The sequence below is a fragment of the Etheostoma spectabile genome, chromosome 16 (assembly GCF_008692095.1).
Source record: "Etheostoma spectabile isolate EspeVRDwgs_2016 chromosome 16, UIUC_Espe_1.0, whole genome shotgun sequence".
Taxonomy (NCBI): domain Eukaryota; kingdom Metazoa; phylum Chordata; class Actinopteri; order Perciformes; family Percidae; genus Etheostoma; species Etheostoma spectabile.
Window position 1 is genome coordinate 28,172,917 of NC_045748.1, and position 23,438 is coordinate 28,196,354.

The following is a 23,438-nucleotide window of genomic DNA, read 5'->3' on the forward strand; positions in this document are numbered from 1 at the left end:
AAAGTTTCATAATTTTCCTCTTTTTAACTAAAAAAAATTGCTAAAATATATAAAAGAGGGTTCTGATCTGCTTTTTAAAAAATATTGTAAACTTGTGTTATATGTTTTGGGTTTGGCTGGAGGTACTGGCTGGAAAATGGGGGATGGGTGGGGGAGGGGTACTGGGGTGGGGATGGGGGGGACTTGGCTGAGCTGGAGGGTACTGGCTGGAGATGGGGGGTACTGGCTGGAGCTGGAGGGTACTGGCTGGAGGAAGGGGGTACTGGCTGGAGCTGGAGGGTACTGGCTGGAGGAGGGGTACTGGGCTGGAGATGGGGGTACTTGCTGGAGATGGGGGTACTGGCTGGAGCTGAGGGTACTGGCTGGAGCTGGAGGGTACTGGCTGGAGATGGGGTACTGGCTGGAGATGGGTGGTACTGGCTGGAGCTGGGGGAATTTTTTTTGGGGGGGGTCTTGTGAAAATGACATTTTTTGTTTAAGAAATCACTTCTTTAACACTTCTTCCTTCTCTCTCCCCCCCTCTTTCCCTCCCTCCCTCACTCCCTCTCCCTCCCCTCTCCCTCCCTCCTCTCCCTCTCTCCCCCCCCTCTCCCCCCCCCCCCGGTGTGAATCGATTGGCCGCCGCTGCTGGAGACAAACGGAGGACAAATGAAGTTGGACGGAGAATTTTTTTTTTTTTTTTAATTTTCAATTTTAATTATCAGACTTTTTAATGTTTGTTTCTTCTTTTTTATTTTTCACCGTTTTTGAACGTCTCCTGATTGGCCGTCGCATCCCAGATCACGCACAACGTCCCGGTTTCCAACGTCGCACGCCGTCGGAAACCGTGTGATCTCCAGGCGTCCATGGCAACCGCTCCACGGACGAAAAACTTACGCTAGATGTCGAAAAGAAAATCCAAAAACGTCAAAAGTGTTGAAAAAAGGGACAAAAATGTAAGAAAAAACATCGTTAAAATGCATCAACAAAACTGTTGATTTTCAAGTTTTTTTAAATTCAACAACATTTTTACAATGTTATTGTTGTTTTTTTATGCTTTTGTGTCTTTTTTCCAACTTTTCCCGCGTTGTCGTCGACGTAAAGTTGTCAAAAATCGGTAAAAAGTTCCTCAGTCCTCTCAGGATAACGAGCAGTCAGATAAATAACATCATTGTCATCAATAACACACAAATAATTCCTAATTTCTGCTTTTCTAACTCAAACATTAGGTGTAGTCTCCTATAAAGGAGGTTTATAATTTATATTAGTAATTCCAAAAATAACTGTAAAACTAGAGTTAACAAGTTGTTTATTACGTCGTGTTGAAAACGTCAAAAAAATGTTGAATAAAGTGTCAAAAAAGGGACAAAAACACGAGAAAAAGTTAAAAAAAAACGGCGAGAAAAAGCGTCAACGGACGTGTTGATTTTCAAGTTTTTTTTTTTTAATTTTTCTGCTTTTTACGTCGTCGTTGTTGTTTTTCTTTACGTTTTTGTCTCGGCAAAAAAATCGGCAAAAGTTGACGCTTTTTTGACACTTTTTGATGTTTGTTTTTTTTTACGTTTTTTCGACAATTTTTAACAATTTGTTTTTGGCTCTTTTAAAAAAAAAAATTGACGCGATACGAGAAACTTTCTGATGTTTTTTCTTCATTTTCGAATCATCCGTGTGATATTTGGACAATTTGGAATAAAAAAATCCCAAATTTCTGATGATTTGACCCGAGGACGACAGGAGGGTTGAGTCGAGCGCTCCTGGTTTTGTAATTTCTTCCGACTTTTTTGTCTTTTTTTCCGACGTTTTTGTAATTTCTTCCGACTTTTTTGTCTTTTTTTTCCGACGTTTTTGTAATTTCTTCCGACTTTTTTGTCTTTTTTTCCGACGTTTTTGTAATTTCTTCCGACTTTTTTGTCTTTTTTTTCCGACGTTTTTGTAATTTCTTCCGACTTTTTTGTCACTCTTTCCGACGTTTTTGTAATTTCTTCCGACTTTTTTGTCTTTTTTTTCCGACGTTTTTGTAATTTCTTCCGACTTTTTTGTCACTCTTTCCGACGTTTTTGTAATTTCTTCCGACTTTTTTGTCTTTTTTTCCGACGTTTTTGTAATTTCTTCCGACTTTTTTGTCTTTTTTTTCCGACGTTTTTGTAATTTCTTCCGACTTTTTTGTCTTTTTTTTCCGACGTTTTTGTAATTTCTTCCGACTTTTTTGTCACTCTTTCCGACGTTTTTGTAATTTTCTTCCGACTTTTTTGTCTTTTTTTCCGACGTTTTTGTAATTTCTTCCGACTTTTTTTGTCTTTTTTTTTTCCGACTTTTTGTAATTTCTTCCGACTTTTTTGTCACTCTTTCCGACGTTTTTGTAATTTCTTCCGACTTTTTTGTCTTTTTTTCCGACTTTTTTTGTAATTTCTTCCGACTTTTTTGTCACTCTTTCCGACGTTTTTGTAATTTCTAACTTTTTCAAACATTTGTCTCTTTTTCCGACGTTTTTGTCACTTTTTCCGACGTCTTTGTCACTTTTCCCGACATTGTTGTCTTTTTTTTCGACATTTTTGTAATTTTTTTCGACGTTTTTGTCACTTTCTCCGACGTTTTTGTCACTTTCTCCGACGTTTTTGTCACTTTCTCCGACGTTTTTGTCACTTTCTCCGACGTTTTTGTCTCTAATTTCCAAGTTCTTGGTGGTGGACTGGTAGCTGGAGAGGGGCCAGTTCCCCTCCTGGGCGCTGCCAAGGTGCTCTTGAGCAAGGCACCGAACCCCCAACTGCTCGGGGAGCCTTTCCATGCCCCCCCCCCCCCCCCCCCACATATATCTCCATTAGTGCATGTGTAGGACCTGAGCCTGTGTGTAGTGTGTGTAGTAACAACAGAGTGTAAATTGTAATTTCCCATTGTGGGACTAATAAAGTTATTATTATTATGATTATTATTATGATTATTATTATTATTATTATTATTATTATTATTATTATTATTACGTTCATTTTCGGCACATTGTAGGATAAAATAAAAGAACTAATCCGTTTTCTCTCCGTTTGCTCGTTACCCCGAGAGAGCCGAGGAACTTTTTGACGACTTTACGTCGGACTTTAAAGTCGGAAAAAAAGATCAAAAGTGGAAATAAAAACGATATCGTAAAAAAAAAAAAAAAAAAGGCAAATTTAAAAAAAAAAAAAAAATAAAATGTCAAATTAAAACCCTTTGATCAACGTTTGAGTCGTCTTTTTCGACCCGTCGGTGTCTTTTCCCCGAATTTTTTGTCACTTTTTCAAAAGTTTTGAAAGCTTTTTGTGACCCTTTTAAAAAAGATCTGTTTTAAAGATAAATGTCTCCGTTACGGGGGGGGGGGGGTACCGGGGTACCGGGGAGGGGGGGGGGGGGGGGGGGTTGGTTCCCACGGCTGGGCGTTGTGATGGTTGCGTGACCTGCGTTGCCACGGAGACGCGAGGAGGAAGAGAGGACCGAACTCCTCCGCTTGATCAAACTCCCCGCCGTTCCAAAGCTGCTGGAACCCCCAACGATGGGCTCTTCTTCTCCTCCTCCTCTTCATCCCCCTCCTCCTCCTCCCTCATCCTCCTCTTCCTCCTCCTTCTTCTCCTTCTTCTCTTCTTGTAAAGGATTTTATTTTTTTTCTGTATTTCTGCAGATTTCTAAAGTTTTGCAGACAAACTTTTGCTACATTTTCTAAAAATGAGAGCAAATCGGTCCCCGGCACCTCCTCGTTTGGTTTTTAGAGAGCACCTCTCTCCTCTTTTCCTCTCTCCTCTCTCCCTCCCTCTCTCCCCTCCCTCTCCTCTCTCTCTCTCTCTCCCTCTCGCTCTCTCTCCCTCTCTCCCCTCTCTCCCTCTCCCTCTCTCTTCTCCCCTCCCTCTCTCTCCCCTCCCTCCCTCTCCTCCTCTCTCTCGCTCTTCTCCTCTCTCTCTTTTCCCCCCCTCTCTCCCTCTCTCTCTCTCTCCCTCCCCCTCTTCCTCCCCTCTCCCGCGCGCTCTCTCTCATCTGCTCCTCCACTCCTCTCTCTCTCCCGCCTCCTCTCTCTCTCGCTCTCTCTCCCTCTCCTCTTTCCTCTCTCCCTCTACTCCTCCCTTCCCTCTCTCTCTCCCGCTCTCTCGTCCCTCCTCCCTCTCCTTCGTCTCCCTCAATTCTCCTCTCTCTCGCTCCTCCTCCCTCGCTCGCGTCTCTCTCTCTCTCTCTCTCCTCTCTCCCTCTCCTCTCCCTCTCCTCTCCCTCCTCTCTCCCTCCTCTCTCTCCCTCTCTCGCCCTATCTCTCTCTTGGTTTCTGCTTCTCTTTTTCGTTTATTTTGTTTCACAGACTTTTGGAGAAAAAGAGAACAAAGCCGTGCACGCAATGGCATGCATGTCTCTCTCTCTCTCTTTTCCCCCTCTCTCCCCCTCTCTCCCCCTCCCCCCCCTCCCCTCTCCCTCCCCTCTTTATGTTTATACTGAACCAAGTGGACCACTACCAAAAAACCCAAAAGAAAGACGACCGTTTGCATTCTTCAACACTTCGTCTTCATCTCACCGGCTCGGATCGCCGCTCACCCCCCCCGCTGAGAGTGGGGGGGGGGAGAGGAGGGGGAGGGAGGGGTGGGGGGACAGCGCTTCACATTAATCAGACTTAAAAAACAAAACACAAGAAGAAAAAAAAAGCACCTTTGGACCTTTTTCCTTTTTTTTTAAATTTCTTTTTTTTCTTTTACTGTGTTGAAGTGAAGTCAAGTGCTATTACTATATTATAATTATTATTATTATTATAATATTATTATATTTTACTTATTTTATTACTGTAGCCACTCTTTCCTGAACCTTTTTTTTAAAGAAAAAGCAAAGGATAAACAAAAAAAAAACATACACAACAGCAAAAGAACAAGGCCCATCCCCTTCGAGCTACCGGAAGAGTTGGGTTTTTTTTTTTTTTCAAATAAAGTCCAAGAGCAAAATGAAATTAATCAATTAAAACCTTATAATATTATTTTACTGCACTACTGGAAATAATCAGGCCGTCTGTGGAAAAAAAAATGATAAGAAAATTAAAATAATAACAAATAATATTTTGGCACTGTTTAACTTTTTTTTCTCCTTTTTTGAAACAGCACAAATGCTTAAACATTTTATTAAACTTAATAATAATCATTTGTGGCTTTGATTATTTGGGTTTTTTTTTTTCGTTGGGTTGGGGGGGGGTTCAATTATGGCATGCTATTCCTACTCTTAAAAAATCAAAAGAAAAAGAACTTTTTTTTTGTCCTTTTTTTTTTTCAATAATTATTTCTCTCTGGACTTTTATATTCCTAAATTTAATTATAAGAATAGATTTCCTCATCCGACGGCCACGCTTTGTACACCATGTGCCTGTCGCGGACAAAAAGGACAAAAGAATAAATGACAATAAATTCAAACGAGAAATGGACGGCAACGCGCAGAAGGACTCGCACACACACTCGAAAGTATAAAACCACCAACCCACATCCAATTCATCCTCTCTCTCTCTCCCTCTCTTCTCTCTCTCTCCCGCCTCTCTCTTTCCTTCCCTCCCTCATCTCTTCTCGCTCCCTCTCTTCCTCTCCGCTCTCTCTCTCTCCCCGCTTCTCTCCTCCGCGTCTCTCGCTCTCCCTCCTCTCCTTCTCCTCAGCTCAATCTCTCTCTCCCTCTCGCTCCTCTCTCCCCCTCTCTCCTCTCTCTCTTCCCTCCTCCCTCTCTCTCTCTCCTCCCTCGCTCGCTATCTCCTCTCCCTCTCTCTCTTTCCCTTCTCCCCGCTCTCTTCTCGCCCTCTCGCTGCTCTCTCTCTCCCCTCTCTCCCACTCTCTCTCTCCCTCTCTCCCCTCCCCCCTCTCTCTCGCCCTCCTCTCTCTCTCCCTCTCCTCCCTCCCCCTCCTTCCCTCTCCTCTCTCTTCCTTCCCTCGCTCTCTCTCTCTCTCTCCCCTCCCTCTCGTCTCTCTCTCTCTCTCTCTCCTCTCCTCTCTCCCCCCCTCTCTCTCTTCCTGCACCCTCTCTCTCTTCTCTTCCCTCTCTCCTCTCCCCCCCCTCTCTACTCCTCCTATCCTCCTCTCCTCTCTCCCCTCCTCCTCTTTTCCTCCCCTCTCTCTCTCTCTCTCCCTCTCTCACCCTCTCTCGCTCTCTCCTCCCTCTCTCGCTCTCCCTACTCCTTCGCCTCTCTCGCTCTCGTCTCTCCACTCGCTCTATCACTTTGTTACTGGGTCCATCCTTTCCTTTCCCTCTCTTCCCTCCTCTCTCTCTCTCTCCCTCTCTCTTTCTCCCTCTCCTCCTCTCTCCTCTCCTCCCTCTCTCTTAAACCTCTCCCTCTCTCTCTCTCCTTCCTCTCCTCGCTCTCTCTCCCTCATCCCCCCTCTCTCGCTCTCTCCTCCTCTCATCTCTCTCCTCCCCCTCTCTCCATCTCTCTCTCCCCCCCCTTCCTCTCTCCTCCCCCCCCGTCCTCGCGCTCTCCCTCTCACTCTCCCTCTCACTCTCTCTCTCGCTCTATCACTTGTTACTGTCCATGCCTTTTATTCCCCTCCCTATCTATCGACCGCCGCCCTTTATTCCGTTGCCCCGTTCTTTTCTTTCCTTTCTTCCCTTTCTTCTTTTAATTGTTCTCTCGCACGCATCGTACACACCTGTAACAAAAAAACAAAAAAGAAAAAAACACAAAAAAAGAAAAAATAGCCTTTACCCGTGTGGGTCGGTAGGTTGTCGAAACTAGCCCCGTTAGACAGAAAAGGTAATAGTGAAGTCAAAAAGATTTTTCTTTTTTCCTTTTTTATGATTTGGTCTCCCGTGTGGTCCTGGCGAGTTAAGTGATAAGATCAAATCTATTCAAACGTGTTTACAAAGCCACCCGGGGTGGCCCCATGGAAACACGATCATGGAAGAAAATTTACCCGTTATGGAAGAAAAATTCCTTTTTATTAATACTGTAAACCCCCCATTTTTGGTAAAGATCTGCACCCCGAACGAAATGTTTTAATCTTCCGATTTTTATAACTTCCAACATAACATGGCTAAGTTACCGATTATGGTATTTAGCATAATATGCTAATGTCGGCATAATGGCTAAGTTAACCGATAAAAGGCTAATTTACGATAATAGGCTAAGTTCCGCTTTTCGGCTTTTTGCAAATTGCTAATTTACCGATATATGGCTAAGTTACCGCAAAATGGTAAGTTTCCCCAAATAGGCAAGTTACCGCATAATAGGCTAAGTTCCGCAAATATGGCTACATTCGCATAATAGGCTAAAGTTACCGATATTGGCTAAATTTCGCTAAAAGGGCTAAGTTGATAATAGGCTAAGTAGCATAAAATGTAATTTACTGAAATGCAAGTACCCCAAAATGCTAATTACCGCATAATATGCTAATTTACTGCATAATATGGCTACTTTACTGCATAATATGCTAATTTACTGCATAATATGGCTACTTTACTGCATAACATGGCTAATTTACTGCATAATATGCTAAATTACTGCATAATCTGGCTATTTTACTGCATAATATGGCTATTTTACTGCATAATCTGGCTAATTTACTGCATTATATGGCTACTTTACTGCATAACATGGCTAATTTACTGCATAATATGCTAAATTACTGCATAATCTGTCTATTTTACTGCATAATATGGCTATTTTACTGCATAATCTGGCTAATTTACTGCATTATCTGGCTATTTTACTGCATTATCTGGCTAATTTACTGCATAATATGCTAAGTTACTGCATAATCTGGCTATTTTACTGCATAATCTGGCTATTTTACTGCATTATCTGGCTATTTTACTGCAATATCTGGCTATTTTACTGCATTATCTGGCTATTTTACTGCATAATATGGCTAATTTACTGCATAATATGCTAATTGTCTGCATAATATGCTAATTTACTGCATAATATGTCTAACTTCCTACATTAAATGTCTAATTTACTACATAATCTGGCTAATTTACTGCTTAATATGGCTAATTTACTGCTTAAAAAGGCTAATTTACTGCATATTACGGTGGTGCGCATTATGCAATCTGTCTTTTGTTATGAAACCCTGAACGCATAAAATGTGATAAATGTCTCCGCATATTATAAATTATTACATAATACTGCTAATTTACTACATAGTACGGTTAATTTACTACATAGTACGGTTAATTTACTACATAGTACGGTTAATTTACTACATAGTACGGTTAATTTACTACATAGTACGGATAGTTTACTAAATTATTCAGCAGCTAGCTCACTACATGATAAGGCTAGCTTACTAGATGATACGGCTAACTTACCACATAATACGGCTAGCTTAGCTTTAATACATGATACGGCTAGTTTACTACATGATACGGCTAGCTTAGCTTTAATACATGATACGGCTAGCTTAGCTTTAATACATGATACGGCTAGCTTACTACATGATACGGCTAGCTTACTAGATGATACGGCTAACGTACCACATAATACGGCTAGCTTACTACATGCTACGGCTAGCTTAGCTTTAATACATAATATGGCTAGCTTACTACATGCTACGGCTAGCTTAGCTTTAATACATGATACGGCTAGCTTACTACATGCTACGGCTAGCTTAGCTTTAATACATGATACGGCTAGCTTACTACATGCTACGGCTAGCTTAGCTTTAATACATGATACGGCTAGCTTACTACATGCTACGGCTAGCTTGCTAAATAATATGGCGGCTAATATACTACATGACATGGCTAATTCACGTGACACAGTGGTCCGCATTAAAACTAAAACAACGAATGAAGACATCCGTTTTGATTGGTTGTTACATAATGCAGATTGCCATACTACATTTTTGTAAAAAAAGAAAAAAAAAAAAAAGAAAAGGTGCAACCCCCGCGTTATGTTACGATTTATTACAAAATGCGTAGAAACGAATCCCGTACCGCGGTTCGGTTCGACGGCAGATCCCTACATACTGCCGGTGTTACAGTATTAGAGGATAAAGGAAGTAACGTTGATTAATACATGATGCGTTGTTATGTTACGGGGGGGGGGGGGGATTTAAACTCCGTCCAATGGGGGGGCGGGGGGGGGGCATGGGGGGGGTATGGGTCTTGGAGAACTTCTCAAGAGACTTTTATTTTTGTGTAAAGTGTAAAGTTTTAAGTGAATATTTTTTCTGCTGAATGGTTGAATGTATCTGTGGTTTTTGGGGGAGTGAAGCCGACATGTCGTGGTTTTACCGTCTGAATGTCGTCGAGGACTCTAGTACCGACGATTAGCGCTCCCGCTAACCCGCAACTGTAAACAACAACGGCGTACCGGCGCCGGTGATCAACGGAGAGACGTAGAAATAAATAGGCAACGTAAAGTAATTCCGCACATTGTAATCAAAACAATACACACACGATTGTGCACTACTACAGGTTACGCTTATTAAATCAACCCAAAATATGTCGCAGACTAGAAATCGATAGTTTCAGCTAATGCTAGCAATGTCAACGTTAGGTAGCCGCTAGCTAACGCTAAGGCTAACTAGAAGGGTTTGTGGTGACTTTGCCCGGAACGCTAGTAAGTCTTGAGTCGTGACTTGAAGTCGTAACTTCATTAGCTAAAAACTGTCTCCGCTAGCTATCGCTAATGCTAGCTAATGCTAATGCTAGCTTACGCTAATTCTAGCTGGAAGGGTTTGTGGTGACTTTGCCTGGAACGTGACCAAGTCCTAAGTCGTGACTTGAAGTCGTAACTTAACGGGCGAAAAACTGTCTCCGCTAGCTATCGCTAATGCTAGCTAACGCTAATGCTAACTAGAAGGGTTTGTGGTGACTTTGCCTGGAACGCGACCAAGTCCTAAGTCGTGACTTGAAGTCGTAACTTAACGGGCGAAAAACTGTCTCCGCTAGCTATCGCTAATGCTAGCTAATGCTAGCTAACGCTAATGCTAACTAGAAGGGTTTGTGGTGACTTGAAGTCGTAACTTAACGGGCTACAATACGTCATCAAGCTTCTAGCGCCGTCTGGTCACAGTGTTTTGTATTTTTATTTATAGTATATAGAACAAAATCTCAGTGGCTGAACGCTGCTTCTTCTTCTTGTGTCGCTACACCGCGGCTCCATTTTGGAGAAACACAGTCTGACTAGTGTGCACGAGTCCAGGCTTTGTTTCATTTAAAGCGCTCTGTTTCGCTTTTTAGTTTATCTGTTGCGTGCGCCTGGTTTCCCCACGAGTTATTACATAATGCGTAATAATACACATTACATAATGCGTAATAATACACATTACATTATGCGTAATAATACACATTACATAATGCATAATACACATTACATTATGCATAATACACATTACATAATGCGTAATAATACACATTACATTATGCATAATACACATTACATTATGCATAATACACATTACATTATGCATAATACACATTACATTATGCATAATACACATTACATAATGCGTAATAATACACATTACATTATGCATAATAGACATAACATTATGCATAATAGACATAACATTATGCATAATAGACATAACATTATGCATAATAGACATAACATTATGCGTAATAATACACATTACATAATGCGTAATAATACACATTACATTATGCATAATAGACATAACATTATGCATAATAGACATAACATTATGCATAATAGACATAACATTATGCATAATAGACATAACATTATGCGTAATAATACACATTACATAATGCGTAATAATACACATTACATAATGCATAATAATACACATTACATTATGCATAATAGACATAACATTACGCATAATATACATTATATATGCGTAATAATACACATTATATCATGCGTAATAATACACATTATATAATGCGTAATATTACACATAATGCGTAATAATACACATTATATAATGTGTAATATTACACATATATAATGTGTAATATTACACATTATATAATGTGTAATATTACGCATTATATAATGTGTAATATTACACATTATATAATGTGTAATATTACACATTATATAATGTGTAATATTACACATAACATTATGCATAATAATACACATTATATAATGCGTAATACACATTATATAATGCATAATATTACACATTATATAATGTGTAATATTACACATTATGTGTAATTACACATTATATAATGTGTAATATTACACATTATAATGTGTAATATTACACATTATATAATGCATAATATTACACATTATATAATGTGTAATATTACACATTATGTGTAATATTACACATTATATAATGTGTAATATTACACATTAATAATGGGTAATTTACACATTACAAAATGCTTAATAATACACTTTTTTTTACTAGTTTACATAATGCGTAAAAAATGTGTGTATAATTACACAATATGTTATGTGTACTATTACGCATTATATAATGCTTTATAATACACGTTACATAATGCGTAATATTACTCTTAACATGCGTAATTATACACGTTTAAATTGCGTTGTATTACATAATAATTACAAAGCCACAACCGGGGGGAGTTTCTGATTTGGGGGAAATAGATATTTCACATTAGAGCCCAACAAAATAAAAATGGGGGGAGGGGGGGGGGGGGGGGAGGGGTGGGTGGGGGGGGGGGGGGGGGGGGACCAGGCGGACTGAATGTGTTTCCATGGGGGGGGGGGGGCGGGGGGGGGTTGAGGCCAGCCCTGTTTCATAACAAAGGTTCTGCTTCTTCTACGATCGCTACTATCGAACATACAACCCCCCGGGTCCAGGAACAGGAACCAACAACCTTTCAAATCCACCCTTTTTTCAACTTCATATACCAGCGTTTTTTAGGAACCTAAAGTGGAAGTCAGACACTTTGTTTTTAATCAGGTTGAGGCCCAAAATGAGGCACAAGGTCGCGAGCGCGTCTCCGACTTCTTACAACGACAAAGATTAGCCGTCTTCTGTGTTTCTAGGTGGATTTGAAAGGTGTTGGATGCTGTTTCTGTGGCCCGGGGTCTGCAAAACAACCTGTTGATGTCTGCTGTATTTCAATAAAACACAGCCTTTTATTAAAAGGTACACTTCTTCACTCTCTGTGTGTGTGTGTGTGTTTCTGAGTGCGTTGACACGCATTTAAACCCAATTCAATCGGGAGAGACATGTTTCCAGATATGCAAATAATTAGCTATACAAATATTTTGTACATATACAGTGGGGTTCGAAGGTTTGGGCACCCCCCAGGTAAAAATGTGTGTTAACCCTCTGGGCCCTGAGGCCATTTTTACAGTTTAATTTCCGTCTGGATTTATTTAATAATAACTTGTAAAACATCAACCCTGTTGTCTACAGTCAAGATATGAACCTCATTTTTTTAGGACAAACTGGGTTATTAGAATATTTGGGTTGCAGTGAGGTCACTTGCATGTTAAAAATGGTTGTAGGGCCTTAAAGATGAATAAATAAATAAATAAATAAATGAATCTTCCAGATATGTATTGATATCACAGACATATAAGTAAAACCTCTAAAACACTTCTCATATGTCCTGGGAGTCACACTGTGAAGAAATAATCATCATAACTTATACAGTTGACAAAATACATGCATTTTTTCCAAAAAAGTCGACGTTTTGCTCTCATGACATTTACTTATGCCAATAATAACATAATAATGTCATATTTATTGATATTACACCCACAGCAGTGTTATACAAGCAGATATGTGTCTAAATAGTGCATTATTTGGCCTTTAATAGAGTATATAGGCATTTTTGTCCCCTCTGGCCTTCCATACAAGAGGGGTGCCTTTATCTCCCATATATGGGCATGTACTTCCTGAAACAATAGACAGGACAGACAGACAGAGAGAGAGACGGAGGAGTGAGCCATTGGCAGAAATGAGCCAAAACGCGATGAATTATGGACATAAAGTGGACCAATCTTGGATATAAGAGTATGGATTTAAAGCCCAAAGAGGCTGAAGTTCCAGGCTGGATAGAAAATGTAGAGGCTAGAAAGACCCGGAAAAGACCTCCGTGAAGCCGAAAACGTCAGGATTCAAACGAAACCGAAAGTGAGTAAATCGCTCGTATGGTTCAAAAGTTATTAAACTATGAATCAGAGGTACGTTTTTACTGGTGGGCGAGTGTCTCGGTTTCAGAGGGTTAATGTGCATAAAGAAGCCAGGAAAAGATGGAAAAATCTCCAAAAAGGCATCAAATGACAGATTAGACATTTAAACTGAAGGTTTTGCCATGGCCTTCACAATCTCCTGACCTCAACGTAATGTAAAATCTATGGATAGACCTTAAAAGAGCAGAAATCTCAAAGAACTGGAAGACTTCTGGAAGAAGAATTAAAGACTCCTGGCTGCTACAAGCTGGGGGGGGGTACAAGGTATAAACTCTGCAGGGGGCCCAAACGCCATTTTTTGTTTCCCGTTATTTTGAAAGTGTAAATGATGAAAATAAAATCTAACGTTTTGTGACAGATTATACAAATGTCTAATCTGTCATTTGATGCCTTTTGGAGATTTTTCCATCTGTTCTTGGCTTCTTTATGCACATTAATACACATTTTTACCTGGGGGGCCCAAACTTTCGAACCCCACTGTACGTGTATATGTATATATATATATATATATCTATATATATATATATATATATATATATATAGGGGTAGAGAACCCTCATAACCCGACTGAAGGAGGCTCTGAGCTACTTTTCACCCACGTTATTATTAGTTTGTCTAGTCTGGAGCGATGACGGTTAATTTGAAGGATGACGATGTGCGTTGCTGGGAAACAAGCTTGAAACTAGCGAGCTACACACTGAAAATATACATATATAAATATATATGTATATATAAATATATATGTGTGTATGTACAGTACAGGCCAAAAGTTTGGAACCACCTTCTCATTTCCTTTTATCTTCATGACTATTTCCATTGTAGATCATCACTGAAGCATCAGAACTATGAATGAACACATGTTGAATTATGGACTTAACAAAAAAGTGGAAATAACTAAAAACATGTCTTATATTCTAGTTTCTTCAAAGTTACCCCCCCCCCCCACCCCCTTTGCTTTTTTGGCTGCAAACCCTTGGTGTTCACTCAATGACCTTCATGAGGTAGTCACCTGACATGGTCCCCCCCCCCCCCCCCCCCCCAGGTGGGCCTTGTCAGGGTTCATTAGTGGAATTTCTTGCCTGCACTGTATATATATATCTATATACATATGGATGTGTGTGTGTGTAATCTAATCTAATATGTGTAGATGTGTGTGTGTATGTATATGTGTAGATGGGTGTGTGTATATATGTGTATATATATACATATAGATGTGTGTGTGTGTGTGTGTGTAATCCAAAATGTGTAGATGTGTGTGTGTATGTATGTATCTGTATATATGTGTGTGGATGTACGTATATAGCTATATATATATGTATATATGTGTATATATGTATATATATATATATATATATATATATATATATATATGTGTGTGTGTGTGTGTGTGTGTGTGTGTGTGTGTGTATTTATACAGTGCAGGCCAAAACCTTTTTGTTAGGTACATAATTCCACATTTGTTCATTCATAGTTTTGATGCCTTCAGTGATGATCTACAATGGAAATAGTCATGAAAATAAAGGAAAACACCTTGAATGAGAAGGTGGGTCCAGACTTTTGGCCTGGACTGTACACACACATATATATATATATATATATATATATATATATATATGTGTGTGTGTGTGTCCTGTCAGGCGTCTTCTCAGCGTAATGGAACCAACTCCAATCGTACTTTTCCAATTTCAGTGCCCCTCTCTGATATCTGAGTCGTTTCATTAACGAGTCGACGTAATCAACAATTTAGACAATCAGAAAATTGTTTTGTGTCTCTGAAGGCGAGGGGCGGCGGCGGCGGCGGCGTGCGGGCGCCATTTTAGATAAGAAGACGTTAATGTTCAGGATCTGGCTTGGCGCGACCGTCTGCTCTGTGTCATGTTCATGTTGTCGCTGTCACTCCTCAATCCTGGTAATGCTAATAATAATAATAAGAAGAAGAATGAATAATGTGTCTTTTGTTAGTCCCATAAGGGGAAATTACAATTTTACAAGTCTTTAGGTGTGAGGAGGGAAGATGAGTCAACCTCAACATTTGAGAATGATGAAGACACTTAGATACGAAACAGGATGAAAAAAAGCGACAGACATCGGGAAGAAACGTCTGAATCGTCGAAAAAGAAAAAAAAGTGTCAAAAATATCTGAAAAAAACATTGAAACGAATGAAGAAAAAAGTGACAAAAACCTCAAAATAAACATAGAAAAAAGCAAAAGTAGAGCCTTGAAACCGTTGATGCAGGTGTGTGTGTGTGTGTGTGTCTGTGTGTGTGTGTGTGTGTGTATGCGTGTGTGTGTGTGTGTGTGTGGTGTGTGTGTGTGTGTGTGTGTGTGTGTGTGTGTGTGTGTGTGTGTAATATCTGGTCTCTCGGAGGATGTCAGGGCGCTGGTGGTAATTTAAGATAAGCTCTGCCTCTGGAATCACAATGAGAACGAAGGGGGCTGTAAAGAAAAATTAAAAATGAATGAGAATAAAGGTGAGGACTCATATTACGGGATGATGGCAGCACGGAGTGTGGTGTGTGTGTGTGGTGTGTGTGTGTGTGTGTGTGTGTGTGTGTGTGTGTGTGTGTGTGTGTGTGTGTGTGTACGTGTCTACTGTACATGTATGTGCGTGTGTTTGTGTGTGTGTGCGTCTACATGTTCGTGTGTCTGTGTCTACATGTGTGTGTGTTTGTGTGCGCCCATGTCTGTCTCTGTGTGTGCGTGCGTTCGTGTGTGTGTGTCTGTGTGTGTGTGCGTATGTCCGTGCTTGTGTTTGTGTGTGTGTGTGTGTCTACATAGTTGTGTGTGTGTCTGTGTATGCGTGCGTACATACGTAAGTGTGTCTACGTATTCATTTGTGTGTGTGTGTGTGTGTCTACATATTTGTGTGTATGTGTGTGTGTGTGTGCGTGGCGTGCGCGTCTACATATTCCTGTGAGGTGTGGTGTGTGTGTGTGTCGTGCCGTGCGCGTCTACATATTCCTGTGAGTGTGTATGTGTGTGTGTGTGTGTGTGTGGTGTGTGGTGTGTGTGGTGTGTGTGGTGTGCGCGGCGCGGTCTATATATTCCTGTGAGTGTGTGTGTGTGTGTGTGTGTGTGTGTGTGTGTGTGTGTGTGTGTGTGTGTGTGTGTCTCTAAATATTCATGTTGTGTTTTGAGTATTTGGGATTTGAGCTCGTGTCTCAGCAGATAAATCGACCCGCGATGAAGAACACTTCTACAGGAAACACTTTTTGTGCACGGCGCCACGTTCGGGTCCCGTGGGAAATCAGGTAAATATGAGCACTCTCTGCTTGAAAACGCTTTTTTTGTCGGCTTCCTAGTGGAAACCAAATACAACTCGGATATTCAAGCCTTGATAACATTTTCAAAGAACCTTGTATTTATTACATGTTATATGTTTTATGTATTAAATCATGTTTTTTTTTCATCTCACGGGTGATTTTGGACTCATAAAGCTTAAAAAATAGCTGTAATATTTTATTCTGATTAATTAATTTTAATTCTCCCTGTCTGATCTGTTCCCTGTACGTGCTCCCTGTCTGATCTGCTCCCTGTCTGATCTGCTCCCTGTATGTCCTCCCTGTCTGATCTGCTCCCTGTATGTGCTCCCTGTCTGATCTGCTCCCTGTATGTCCTCCCTGTCTGATCTGCTCCCTGTATGTGCTCCCTGTCTGATCTGCTCCCTGTATGTCCTCCCTGTCTGATCTGCTCCCTGTATGTGCTCCCTGTCTGATCTGCTCCCTGTCTGATCTGCTCCCTGTATGTCCTCCCTGTCTGATCTGCTCCCTGTATGTGCTCCCTGTCTGATCTGCTCCCTGTCTGATCTGCTCCCTGTATGTCCTCCCTGTCTGATCTGCTCCCTGTATGTCCTCCCTGTCTGATCTGCTCCCTGTATGTCCTCCCTGTCTGATCTGTTCCCTGTACGTGCTCCCTGTCTGATCTGCTCCCTGTCTGTGCTCCCTGTCTGATCTGCTCCAGGTATGTGCTCCCTGTCTGATCTGCTCCCTGTCTGATCTGCTCCCTGTCTGATCTGCTCCCTGTCTGATCTGCTCCCTGTCTGATCTGCTCCCTGTACGTGCCCCCTGTCTGATCTGCTCCCTGTCTGATCTGCTCCCTGTATGTCCTCCCTGTCTGATCTGCTCCCTGTATGTGCTCCCTGTCTGATCTGCTCCCTGTATGTCCTCCCTGTCTGATCTGCTCCCTGTATGTGCTCCCTGTCTGATCTGCTCCCTGTCTGATCTGCTCCCTGTATGTCCTCCCTGTCTGATCTGTTCCCTGTACGTGCTCCCTGTCTGATCTGCTCCCTGTCTGATCTGCTCCCTGTCTGATCTGCTCCCTGTATGTCCTCCCTGTCTGATGTGCTCCCTGTATGTCCTCCCTATCTGATCTGCTCCCTGTATGTCCTCCCTGTCTGATCTGTTCCCTGTACGTGCTCCCTGTCTGATCTGCTCCCTGTCTGTGCTCCCTGTTGATCTGCTCCAGGTATGTGCTCCCTGTCTGATCTGTCCCTGCTGATCTGCTCCCTGTCTGATCTGCTCCCTGTCTGATCTGGTCCCTGTCTGATCTGCTCCCTGTATGTGCTCCTTGTCTGATCTGCTCCCTGTCTGATCTGCTCCCTGTATGTGCTCCCTGTTTGATCTGCTCCCTTTCTGATCTGCTCCCTGTTTGATCTGCTCCCTGTTTGATCTGCTCCCTGTCTGATCTGCTCCCTGTCTGATCTGGTCCCTGTCTGATCTGGTCCCTGTATGTCCTCCCTGTCTGATCTGCTCCCTGTATGTGCTCCCTGTTTGATCTGCTCCCTGTCTGATCTGCTCCCTGTCTGATCTGCTCCCTGTCTGATCTGCTCCCTGTCTCTGCTCCCTATCTGATCTGCTCCCTGTATGTCCTCCCTGTCTGATCTGCTCCCTGTCTGATCTGCTCCCTGTCTCTGCTACCTATCTGATCTTCTCCCTGTCTCTGCTCCCTATCTGATCTGCTCCCTGTATGTCCTCCCTGTCTGATCTGCTCCCTGTCTGATCTGCTCCCTGTCTCTGCTCCCTATCTGATCTGCTCCCTGTCTGATCTGCTCCCTGTCTGATCTGCTCCCTGTCTGATCTGCTCCCTGTCTGATCTGCTCCCTGTTTGTCCTCCCTGTCTGATCTGCTCCCTGTCTGATCTGCTCCCTGTCTCTGCTCCCTGTCTGATCTGCCCCCTGCTATGGCTCCTGTCTCTGCTCCCTGTCTGATCTGCTCCCTGTATGTGCTCCCTGTTTGATCTGCTCCCTGTCTGATCTGCTCCCTGTCTGATCTGCTCCCTGTCTGATCTGCTCCCTGTCTCTGCTCCCTATCTGATCTGCTCCCTGTATGTCCTCCCTGTCTGATCTGCTCCCTGTCTGATCTGCTCCCTGTCTCTGCTACCTATCTGATCTTCTCCCTGTCTCTGCTCCCTATCTGATCTGCTCCCTGTATGTCCTCCCTGTCTGATCTGCTCCCTGTCTGATCTGCTCCCTGTCTCTGCTCCCTATCTGATCTGCTCCCTGTCTGATCTGCTCCCTGTCTGATCTGCTCCCTGTCTGATCTGCTCCCTGTCTGATCTGCTCCCTGTTTGTCCTCCCTGTCTGATCTGCTCCCTGTCTGATCTGCTCCCTGTCTCTGCTCCCTGTCTGATCTGCTCCCTGTCTGATCTGCTCCCTGTCTCTGCTCCCTGTCTGATCTGCTCCCTGTCTGATCTGCTCCCTGTTTGTGCGCATCACACAACAAAGTACCGTAGTATTGTGTGCAAAGCGCCAGTAAATTTAAGTAAGCGCTTATAATGGTCCCATGAAAAACACTGAAAACCGAACATTTTCATGAATTTACCCCGCCCCTCCCCTCTCCTCCTCTGAGCTCCCAGGTGAGGGCGAGCGAGTGAAGGTGAAGCGAGATGTTGTTGTTGAGAAACTCTGCACGCGCTCAGACCGCGTCCCGGAGCGAGTAAAAACTGAAGAGGGAGAAACATCACGGACGAGAGTCTCGGGAGAAACATGAGAGTAGATTTCCCCGTCCGTCCCCGGGGATCTGAGACGCTGCTGCTGTGTCTCCTTAAAATGCTCAACACACACCAGCGGTGTTAGCATGCACGGGGGGGGGGGGGGGACACGGGGGGGCAGGGGGGGGGCACGGGGGGGGGGTTTCCCCTGCCACTGCCAGATTGAGTTGCATGCTCAGATTTAAACGTTTTACGACATAACTGTCATACCGAAATTTGTCAAATCCATGAAATAAGAAAGTTTTCTCATTACAAACAATAACTAGCTAAGCTATATATATATATATATACTGTATATATATATATATATCTATATATATATATATATACAGTATATATATACATATATATATACATACTTTATATATATATGTATATACATACATTGAATAAAATTATATTTTGCCAATACGTGAAACGTTGAAAGAAATGCTACCGAAAAAGCAACAAAAACATTCAAATGCTTTAAAAAAAGTGGCCAAAAAACAGCTGACATCACACACACACACACACACACGCACATGGACACACACACACGCATGTACACACACACACGCATGTACACACACACACACACACACGCATGTACACACACATGAATATTTAGACACACACACACACACACACGCACATAGACACACACACGCATGTACACACACACACACACATGCATGTACACACACAGAATATGTAGACACCCACACACGCATGTTTCAACGCACGCATGTACACACACATGAATATGTAGACACACACACACACGCACATAGACACACACACACGCATGTACACACACACACACACACATGCATGTACACACACATGAATATGTAGACACACACACACACGCATGTACACACGCACGCATGTACACACACATGAATATGTAGACACACCCCACACACGCACTAGACACACACACCACGCCACACACACACACACGCATGTACACACACATGAATATGTAGACACACACACGCATGTACAAAACACATGAATCTGTAGACACACCACAACCACATGCACATAGACACCCACACACGCATGTACACACACACGCATGTACACACACATGAATATGTAGACACACACACACGCATGTACACACACATGAATATGTAGACACACACACACACATGCACATAGACACACACACACGCATGTACACACACACGCATGTACACACACACACGCATGTACACACACATGAATATGTAGACACACACACACACACGCATGTACACACACATGAATATGTAGACACACACACGCACATAGACACACACACACGTATGTACACACACACACACACACGCATGTACACACACATGAATATGTAGACGCACACACACAAACACACACATGTACACACACACACGCATGTACACACACATGAATATGTAGACATACACGCACGCACATAGACACACACACACGCATGTACACACACACACACACACGCATGTACACACATATGAATATGTAGACACACACACACGCATGTACACACACACACACACGCATGTACACACACATGAATATGTAGACACACACACACACGCAAGCATGCACACACACACACACGCGCAAGATAATGTAGACACACACAAACATAATTAATTAATAATAATAATGATTATTATTATTAGTTAATATTTGTATCCTATTGACCTGTAGTGTGTCCCTTTAATGTCCCATTAGCTGCTCTAAAACATCGGTTACAGACGCGCTAACGATCAGATGTACAGGCGGACGACTCGTTCGACCTGATGAATTAAAGAAAAAATTAAAAATTTAACAAGAAAATTAATAAATTAATTAATTAATAAATAGATAAGTAACCGGAGCAGCAGAATCTCCCTGAATGTTACCGGTTTGTGATTATTTCCGTCTTTTAACACATCGACACCCTAAAGATCTGTCTTTCAACCTCAGTTTTGTGTGTGTGTGTGTGTGTGTGTGTGTGTGTGTGTTGTGTGTGTGGGTGTGTGTTTGTGTGTGTGAGTGTTGTGTGGTGGGTGTGTGTCTCTGTCTGTGTGTATATCTGTCTCTGTGAGAGTCTGTGTGTGTGTGTGTGTGTGTGTGTGTGTGTGTCTCTGTTTGTGTGTGTGTGTGTGTGAAGAGTGGTGTGTGTGTGTGGTTTTTGTCTGTGTGTGTGTGTAGTGTGTCTCTGTTTTTGTGTGTGTGTGTGTGTGTGTGTATGTGTATGTGTATATGTGTCTCTGTTTCTGTGTGTGTGTGTGTGTGTGGTGTGTGTGGTGTGTTGTGTGTTGTGGTGCGTGTGTGTGTGAGCGAGTGTGTGTGTGTGTTTTTGTCTGTGTGTGTGTGTGTATGTGTGTCTCTGTTTCTGTGGTGTGTGTGTGTGTGTGTGTATGTGTGTGTGTATGTGTATGTGTGTCTCTGTTTCTGTGTGTGTGTGTGTCTGTGTGTGGTATGTGTATGTGTGTCTCTGTTTCTGTGTGGTGTGTGTGTTGTGTGTGTGTGTGGGGTGTGTATGTGTATGTGGGTGTGTGGTGTGCGTTTACAGATTGAACCCAACCTGTACCATAACGAGCCGAGTGTACAGGAGCGAGTGTTTCTGCATCTCACACAAAACACACACACACACACACACCACACAACACACACAACACACACCACACACACCACACACACACAACACACACCACACACACACACACACACACACACACACACAGTTCTGTTGCAGGAAGCAATTCACAGAAATCTCTCAAAACCACATGAATATGGAACTAAGGGGCAAAAAACCCACTCTTGTACGCTGGAAGAAACTGAGGCCACACCACACACACACACACACACAACACACACACACACACACACACCACACACACACCACACACACACACACACAAAAACAACCCCCCCCACACAGCTTTATGGGGGCGCAGCCGCTTTCATTCCCGACTGCAGCTCCGTGTTGAACAGAAATGTGATTTCACTCTGAACTCTTCAACCCGTTCTTTCAGGAGAAGACGAGCGACGGAGTGAAACCTCCGAGCACATCTGTATTTTTGGCATCTGGCGAGAGAGAGTGATGCGACGCCCTCCTCCCCCCCCCCCCCCCCCCCCTCCTCCCACCTCGCCTCCCCCCCCCCCCCCTCCTACCGAGACGTTGTTCAGACTCCACGCAGGATATCAAGGTGACAAAATGGGAGTTTTTGCAAAGATGAAGTACGCAGTTGTTCTTTTCCCACTGAAGATTTTTCTTTTAAATGTTGCAAAACGCTGCTGTTCATCCTTTAAAATCCACTCAGGTTCTCACTCACACACATTAGGACTACTAGCCAGTCAGGAGCAGAGTATGAGGTCCTGACAGTACCTAGGTAAGGACTACTAGCCAGTCAGGAGCAGAGTATGAGGGTCCTGACAGTACCTAGGTAAGGACTACTAGCCAGTCAGGAGCAGAGTATGAGGCCCTGACAGTACCTAGGTAAGGACTACTAGCCAGTCAGGAGCAGAGTATGAGGGCCCTGACAGTACCTAGGTAAGGACTACTAGCCAGTCAGAAGCAGAGTATGAGGGCCCTGACAGTACCTAGGTAAGGACTACTAGCCAGTCAGGAGCAGAGTATGAGGGCCCTGACAGTACCTAGGTAAGGACTACTAGCCAGTCAGGAGCAGAGTATGAGGGTCCCGACAGTACCTAGGTAAAGACTACTAGTGTCTCTCTCTCTCTTCTGTCTGTCTTTCTAAAAGAGACTTCAGATACAGTATTAGGGGACCACTAAGGTCTATATAAAAGAGACTTCAGATACAGTATTAGGGACCACTAAGGTCTATATAAAGAGACTTCAGATACAGTATTAGGGACCACTAAGGTCTATATAAAGAGACTTCAGATCCAGTATTAGGGACCACTAAGGTCTATATAAAGAGACTTCAGATACAGTATTAGGGACCACTAAGGTCTATATAAAGAGACTTCAGATACAGTATTAGGGGACCACTAAGGTCTATATAAAGAGACTTCAGATACAGTATTAGGGACCACTAAGGTCTATATAAAAGAGACTTCAGATCCAGTATTAGGGACCACTAAGGTCTATTTAAAAGAGACTTCAGATACAGTATTAGGGACCACTAAGGTCTATATAAAAGAGACTTCAGATCCAGTATTAGGGACCACTAAGGTCTATATAAAAGAGACTTCAGATACAGTATTAGGGACCACTAAGGTCTATATAAAGAGACTTCAGATACAGTATTAGGGACCACTAAGGTCTATATAAAAGAGACTTCAGATACAGTATTAGGGACCACTAAGGTCTATATAAAAGAGACTTCAGATACAGTATTAGGGACCACTAAGGTCTATATAAAAGAGACTTCAGATACAGTATTAGGGACCACTAAGGTCTATATAAAGAGACTTCAGATCCAG